Raw genomic sequence first — 9013 nt, forward strand, 5'->3', positions numbered from 1 at the left:
AACAGTAGTCTCTCACCAATGTGATGATCAGTGTTGCGAGTACGGAACTATTCCCTTGAGCCAGAAAAACAATCTCTCTCTATGTTCTATCTATTTCAGTCAATCAGTGCTGAGAGGAAGCACTCTAATGGAGCTTGAAAATAAGATCAGTAGTAAGAGATTTCATACCATACGCCCATGGAAGAGGGGTCCTCTCTTTTTGTCTTACTAGGCAGCCTTCCTATCAAAGAGCTTTCCTAATCAAGGTTCAAAATATTGTTACGTATCAGCCCATAACGGTTGATACGTATCATTCCGAGACCCTTCCGATACGCCCCTACAATGGGTGTATCGGGGGTCTGACCAGTTCAGGGGATGAAGGGGTCCTAGACTGGCTCCTTGAACCAGTTTTGAAAAAAAAATAAAAAAAATAAAAAAAAAAACAAGTAGCAAAGCGCCCGATAACCTTGTTCCTAATTAAGGAGATTTTAATTCTCTTAATTTTCTCCGATTAACAACCCCCATTATTTCCAAATTAATGGGGCATTTCAAATTTGAATTGGATCTTCGAATCCCCTAATTAACGAGCTGTATTAGGAAGATGTTCAAGTCCTAACACCCACCCACATAATGAGCTCTAATTTGGGTGTTTAGAATTGGGCCAATCAACAATCAATCTGGATCGTGGCCACTATGATGGGCCATAATCCGGGTCATACCCTGATGGGTATTTTCTAACAAAAATCATTTACAAAAATAAAACCAATAATTCTTTAGTTATTCAAATGGTTATTTTCTATTTATTTTTACAAAACAACACCCAGTATAAAACAACACCCAGTTCATTTTGGTTTGAAAATTTTCATACTACAGCTTTCTTGATTAATCGCCTACACCTAGCTAGAAGAGCTACGAATGTACTGAATCCACAAGGCGCCATGGTTTAATTGAAGCATTCCATATTCCAACAGGCAAATGCTGCTCTCTCTCTCTCTCTCCTCATGTTGTTTTCAATGAGTGATTCTTCCATTTGCATCTTACATATCTAACACTGCTACTAGCCTATTACGGTTTTCCACATGGCAAAGAGAATCCCTACTAATTCTTACATGGCAAAGAGTCTTAAAAAACCATTCAACCTGAAAGCTTAAACTGTTAAGTAAGGTCCTTGAATAGGTTTTATTCTCTAACAAAGAAAATCTGCATCATATCTGACCCAGACCAATCCAGTTCGACTTGGGTTCATCAGTTCAACTGTGTCAATATACTTGTATAGATCCAACATCTTACAACTACGTTGCAAGAATGCTTCTGATCACCTTTCTTAACACAAATATATAATCGAGCTTCTTTACAAGACTGACATAGACTTAGCCAAGCCAATCTCCACTACAATGGCTGTCAGTACTTCTCTCTTACACCACTCTTTAACCCTTGAGAATATTGCTAGATTGTTGGTGTCCTCTAATATGTCACTATTATTTACCCTAAAATATCCTTTTGCTATATATCAACAAATTATGCTAATTCCTTCATCAGCCCTCATTATTTAGATCATGATTGTGGCTGCCTTAAAGTGATCTCTATGCTACTTGAAAGGCTCTTTACATCATGTCATTGCCTCTATTTCTCTTGACCTACCTGCCTTCTCTGTTGCTGATTGGGTAAGAATAAGATGCGCGCCCAGATGATAGAAGATCGATCTCAATGTGTTTTTATATCTTTCTAGGTCCCAACCTTGTCTCTTAGACGTCTAATTGAGAAGAAATCCACCGTTTTAAGATCTGGGATTTAATTCTTTTCTAAACCCCCCATCTTTCACTTACACCTGCCATTCTCAATAGTCTTGCTCCGACCTACGTACCCAGTATTTGATGCTTACACCAAGCAAATCAAATTGAATTTCATGTTGTAAGGGAGCAAGGGGGGCCTAAATAACTCAAAGTTTGTTTATCAGCACTACGGATCAACCAATTGATATCTTCAGTAAAGGTTTGTTGGGAACCCATTCTCAATCTTTTAGGCTCCAAGTTGAACGTTGGCTCTCCACCATCAACTGGGAGATAGAGTGAGGCTGTGAAAAATTGCCTTCATAGGCGTATCAGATTAATCGATACTATTTTCTTTTACTTTTTTTTATTCTTTTTTTCTGAAACCGATTCAGGGGAGCCGGTTTAGGGCTCCTCCACCCCTGAACTGGTCAGACTCCCGATACACCCACTATAAAGGCATATCGGAAGAGTCCCAAAACGATATGTATCAGCCGATACAGGCCGATACGTGTTGATACTTTAAACCTTGGTGTGGAGAAGTAAGGCAATTCCACAAAGAACGAATAAATGGAGTTTGGTGAGAGACGAAAAATAAACCCATGCCTTCATACGTGATTGAAGCAATAAATGGAATGGAAGACAACAAAGTATAAGCATGGGAATAGCAACCCCAGACCTCCATTCCTTATCTATTCGAACAATACTAAAAAATTTATGTGCGGATACCTTCTCCTGCAGAGAGAGGCCACGTCGTCTTAACAAAGGCCCTTCCCATCTTAGTATATATAATAAATATGCAGATATATAGATATGCAGATACATACATAGATATGTACATCTATATAAAATTAACATATTTGTTGATAAATTTGGTTTAAATACCATATGTTCATTAAAGATATCTCTATTTTTGCCGCTATTAGAATGCCAAAATTGCCCATTTACCCATTTCACAATTTGGAGAAGACTATTATGATCCATTTGATTTCCAATTGGAATCAGAACCACAATGATCTATTCCCATAGTCTGTTTGGTTCAAACAGGAATGGAATGAAAAATAGAATCAGTATGAATGGGATTTCATTCCCAAGGGGGAAAGAAAGGCCATTCTACATTCTACTAAGAATGGGAATGGAATTCAAACTCCGCTCAACCAAACAGTTGAAATCAAAATAACCCAACCAATTCCGACTCCAGACCTTATTCCTGCAAATAAAACAGGGTCTTACATCAATTAATTGTTGGGAATGTGGGCAAAGTGCTGAAAGCTCGTGTTGCAAATAGAAACTGCCACATCAGCAAAATTATATTGTTTCTGCTGATGTGGCAGTTGCTTTTGTTTTCAAAAACAAAATCATGTTGCCCAACACACCTAAAATTGTAAAGATGAACTTACCCTTTTTTCTTTTTTTTGCAAATTTGCTGGAAGTCAAAGACAAAATAAACACTGCACATAGGGACAACGACTATGTTCAAGATTTGAATTCTATGCTCCAAATAACCATAAGCTGTCATAGACACAACCTTTGTTGTTCCAACAAAAATAAACACTGCACAAGATAAGATATCCAGATGTCACAGAAAAATGGCATCGGATTTGCTGTCTAAATCCGCACATAACCCCCTTTTATCCATATAGTTTTCAAAGCATCAAATCTACAAGGTTATCATTAACATACTTTGCTTGTATACTGATGTAATATTTGCTTGGATCATGACTGGATATAAAAATTTTAAAAACAAAAATGCAGAAGATGGAGATCTGGTAACTAGCTTGAACTAGTCGCCATGGATGGTATAGCGTTCCCATTTCTTCGTTGGGTCATATATCTGTGAGAAAACAAGTATGATTAGAATGCCAACCTTTTAAAAGAAAATGATGTCATTTATCAAGCGGGGAAAATCTAACCCCAGGTCATGATCACCACAAGGTCCACAACCTTGCAAAGTACAACATTAAAAGCATAAACAGGACTGTCATTATATGAGACCTAAGGGTGTAAGTGTCCAATTAAGTTTCCCTTTACAAGGTCATGGCTCTGGAATTTATCCTGTTATTTCAGCAAAGTTCTAACACGAGCATGCAAAAAAGTTCTTTACACATGATAGCACAAATACAAATTCAAGAGTCCAAGTAATGATTGCCATCTTCAGTCAAAATCCCAGATCAGCCCAGTCAAATAATAGTGTTTTTTTTTTGGTTAGTCAGCAATCACTTTCCCCTTTAAACCTTTTTTTCCCCAAAGTGCTGGTTGCGGGACTTGATTCCGCGTCAATGCTGGGACAACCCAGCTAACACGCCAACGAGCCAGCCCTCGATTGGCAATAATAGTGTTCTTTGCATATGATTAGCATATGAACCATATATTTCTACCAGATAGACAGGAGTGCAGGCTTGTTTTGCATGAATGAAGAAGTCACATTGATGTGCATGAATGTGAACAAGCACACCCGCACGTGCGGGGGCGAGGCCACATTGATGTGCATGAATGCGAACAAGCACCCGCACGTGCGGGGGCACACACACACACACAACATACCTCCCATCTTGAAGCAGGGAAGATGTGCTTGTTCTTCTCATACCAATGCCTCTCGACAACTTTCCCAGCATGGGACTGCAAGAAAACAAAAAAGTGTAAAATTGCAAGCATAAAATGTGACACATGCACAACGTGTTGCATTAAATTGTTTTTCAACACATGGCAGCAGGCAGAAAAACATTCAATTGTCTCATTCTCTTCCAATCTGTTCAATCTGAAATTCTTCAACTCGACCCTTTGGCCAAGTGGCAGGAATCGTGTTTAAACAAGCCATTAGGGAGAGAATGAGGCAATAGAACATGTTCACTCAAACCTGCCATGTGAGAGTGCAAATAAGATTTAACCAACAGTTTTGGTTAAATACAGAGTTACAATTAAGCTGCTCTACATTTTTTCTCAGGTTATGGTTAAAAGGTTTTAAAGATAAGTAGGGCTAATATTAAAAATACGCAATGGAAACTTAAGACTGCAGTGGGAACAATTAAGACTTCTGCTCAAGAGATGCCCCAAACTGAAACTCCATTGCATTATATTTCAGTAAGAGATCAAATAAAGATAAAAATTTCCCACTATATCACAGCAGGAAAGATGAAAAGTGCATCTATGAAGGTTAGCTCTTCTTGTATGTCTTGCTCCCAGGCCAACTTCTGTCGTTATCTTGTGCAAATAAGAGATTTGAGGAACATGAATTGGCTAATGTATTAAGCCTATCATCATTGGAATTGGTCTTTAATTCATTATTGGTACCAACAATTGGTACCAAGGGTACAAATTGTCCATTCATCTTTGGGTCAATGTCATTCTGCAACAGTTGGCACCAAGGGTACCTATGTCATTGCCATTGTGTAATGTAATCAGGGGCTTATTGGTCATTTGACCCTATCAATTTTAACACTAATAATTTGGTATGGGATCCAAGATTGATTCACACCAGTTATTTTCACTCTTTTCTTCCTCTCCTTTTCTTTCTCTATTTTCTCTTTCAATATGAAGGGCCTACAGCAAGAACTATAGCACAGTGATCCCTCTCCAGAGAGTACATAGTACAGCCCCATCAGGGATCTAGCCTCTTCCATCAGCCCCAACCCATTTCTCCTTAGACTTTCAGAGTCGACCACGGCTGCCACAACCATGCTCCTACAACAAGAATCTCTGGCTCAGGCCCCAATCTTTGAGGAAAATGGCACCACTGAAACCCTCTTGCTTGTTGGTGTTCCTCTCTCAGTGGTTTTCACCACTGACCTCCAACTTGCAAATGTTGCAGTAACATCTGCCTCTTGATCCACCATCACCACATTCAGACCTTCAAGACTTGATCTTGCCATCATTTCCCTAAAACAATGGCGACAGCAACTCGATTTCCTCTCATGCAATCAAAAATCATCTCCCATAATTTCCAGTCCCGGATCCAGCCCCCTTGCCCACTTTTGAGGGTCCTCTTCCAGATCGAGCACCAGATACCAAGAGAAGATTGAACTGATATCATCAGACTTAACTCTGATTGAGGAAAATGGAATAGCAAAGACCAACAGTGACCTTTACTTGGTTCAAATCACTGTTGCTAATCAGATTGGAATTTCATCACAAGAGCTATTGTTGTAGCCAACGACCACCCAATTGTGCCTTCAACCATCACTTGGCACCTAAAGACCTGATTATGTCAATTATCATGACCTGATGAGGAATCAGCACAACAAACAATACTTGCCAACACCCATTCTAAACTCTTCAAGTATTGTGTACGGTTTCATAAATGAGGTATAAATTCCTCACAAATGCTCTAGTTAATCTTCCCATTGATAGACGTTTCATCCATGATGAGATCTCCTCCCCTTCAGAAACGAATTAAACTTCATGGACCCTGAACTATGGAACTAGAGGTCAAAGGCAGCTGCACCAACTCGGACAGTCCCTTAAATCCCCCCCCCCCTACTTTCAAAAGTAAAACTTTGAGTTACAACATTCTGCCTTGGGTTTCCCTCCTAATGCATTTAAAACAAACTCTTTCAAAAGTCATAAGCATTTCTTTCAAAACAGACTCTTTCAAAAGTCATAAGAATTGCCTTAGGCTGGTCCAAAAGTGACCTTCAAAGACACTTTGTTTTCAACTTTCGAGAGCTAAGATAACTTTCATCATTTACCTCTGAATGACTTGTTTTTAAGGTATGTGGAAAATCAACATGGATGAGACAGAATATGGAAAATCCCAGATGTTGGGCTTGTAATTGGCAGATCGTCTCTGTTGTTGAAGCTCGTCCATTTTCTTTCTCTCATTCATTGAAATGAAGGGAATGGTGTTTCAACAAGGAATCTTTGAAGGCAAAGGGCTAAGGGGTTGGCCATTGTGATGAGCAGCTTACATGTCTATATATAACTACCCTAAAGGGCACATGTTAATCACGTGTACTAGTAAACGGTACATGTCATTCACATGTATTATTAACTACTAGTTTCTTAAAAAAGTTAAGTGTCTAATAAGTAGTGTAAAGGGGTTGGCCATTGGGATGAGCAACTTACATGTCTATATCTAACTACCCTAAAGGGCACATGTTAATCACGTGCACTAGTAAAGGGTACATGTCATACACATGTATTATTAACTATTAGTTTAACATGGATCGTCTTATTATATAGATAGATAAATAGATAATAGATCTCACATTACAAGCCAAGCAGATATCAAAACTAAATTTAACCCCTCATTCGAAAATAATTATCCCCATAACCCATGAAATGTGAATTCAAATCTGCCCCACACCGCCTTGCGCCCCAAAAACGTCCCACACAATGGGAGGCCGCCAGCTGTCCTCCCACACACACTCTCCCCTCAGCGCGTGTGGAGTTAAGGAACGGCCGTTAGTTCCCAATCAGCGCCCAGAACCAAACTCTCGACTTGGACCAGTGTAACCTTGCACTCCTCCGGTCCTATCATCTCTAGTGTCGATGACCGTTCCGGCAGATACATCGTAGGTGCGAACTCGTCTCTCTCTCTCATCTCCCTCTCACATCCTTTATTTTTTAATTTATTTTTTTCAATACAAAAAACAGGAAGAAGGATCACCGACCGGCGACCACCCGACCATTATACAGGTGCGTTTTCTCCTCTTCTTTCTCAGTTTTTTTATTTGCATTTCCCCAACCCATAAAGCAGAGAATGAAAATCCAGTCTCTTCTTCTCTTCCTGATTCTCCTCATGGTTTCCTTCTTTCTCTTCGACAACGGAGTTTCCGCCATGCTACTCGGCGACTGGCAACCCATTGAAGATGTGAATGACCCACATGTCCAAGAGATCTGGCAGTTTACCGTCGCTAAGTACAACAAGGATGCCAAAACCAACCTCCAGTTTAACGCAAATCTTTGGACTTTGGACTCTCAACTCTAAAGAGTGAAAATATCATGTCTTCTTTATTAAAAAAAAAGTTAAGGAAATGAAAGCTACCATTTTCATGTTTTATATGATGAGTAAGAAGAAAAAATCGGCAACATATATCAGTGTAACAGTTTGGAGAAAATGCAAATGTAAAAACAAAAAAAAAAAAAAATATAGAGTAGATGGAAGAGAGCAAAAAATGCACACCTATATACTGTTGCTGGTGGTTGCCGGAGATGGCCGGTGGTAGGTGAAACCTCTCCTTTGTTCTGAATCGAAAAAAAAAGGGTAAATTATAAGAGAGAGATGAGATGAGAGGGACGGATTCATACCTTCGGTGTTTCTGCCGCAATGGTCATCGGCACCGGAGACGATCGGATCGGAGTAGTGCAAGGTTGCACAGGTCCAGGTCGAGAGTTTGGTTTTGGGGCTGCTTCATAACTAACGGCCGTTCTGTTAACTCTACACGCGCTGAGGGGAGTGTGTGCGTGTGGAAGGACAGCTGGCAGTCCCCCATTGTGTGGAACGTTTTTGGGGCGCCAGGTGGTGGGGGGCAGATTTGAACTCATGAAATGTATGGATCCTGATATTTTTATTAGTTAGAAATAAATGTGATCATAAAAGAAAAAAGTAAAAAAAAGCTATAAGCTGTTCTAATAAGTTGTGAAATGAAATTATTCAATTAAATCCACAGCATGTAAAACTGGATCAAATTATTCAGTTAATTCCGTACAACATGTGATGTCATGATGACTTACCAATGATCTCAGCATAGATAGAACCCCTACAAAAGTAGATAGTTTCATTGTCCTATGTATTTCTCGTGGTTGACATGAGTCTGCTTGTCAGCATTACAATGTGTGAATGGAAAGCTTGGAAAAGTATATCTTAACTTGCCAAAAAATAAAAAAACATTTTTCTCATGTACGTTCACATCAAAAGAAAAGATTTTGAACCTTACGAGTCATTTAAGGTAGATGGAGGATGTATTGTATCTGTCATTTGACATGAACATACATAACACAATATTAAGGGGCTCCAATAGACCCAGGAATAGTTACATCCTTTCCCACCATTTTGTCAGGCTCCTTCCTAGCATGACCTTTGAAGGAATGACGATTTTCTCCTCTTCCCTTGGGAATGAAATCCCACTCTAACTTATTTTTATTCACATTCTAATTCTCATGTGAATCAAATATACAATGGAAATAAATCATTCTGATTTCAAAGAATTTTTATTTTGATTCTAATTCTGATTGATCTGTGAACCAAATGGGCCCTAAATATTATCCATGATGACATGCAAAGTCCTTGGGTCCATGAATATACGTGTATGTACACTAGCAGTTGG

General features: G+C 39.3%; 1 long non-coding RNA gene across 1 annotated transcript; it reads right to left on the reverse strand.

Moving 5' to 3' along the window:
• Positions 1-3206: 3206 nt before the first annotated feature.
• LOC148845346 (uncharacterized) lies at positions 3207-4369 on the reverse strand. The gene is made up of 2 exons (XR_016102370.1): positions 4293-4369; positions 3207-3582 (listed from the first exon to the last, which is right to left on the reverse strand). It is a non-coding gene; the product is annotated as an uncharacterized LOC148845346 (long non-coding RNA).
• Between the last annotated feature and the right edge of the window lie 4644 nt (positions 4370-9013).

This window comes from Nelumbo lutea, chromosome 7 (assembly GCF_056320005.1).
Source record: "Nelumbo lutea isolate HS-2025 chromosome 7, American lotus-T2T, whole genome shotgun sequence".
Lineage (NCBI taxonomy): Eukaryota > Viridiplantae > Streptophyta > Magnoliopsida > Proteales > Nelumbonaceae > Nelumbo > Nelumbo lutea.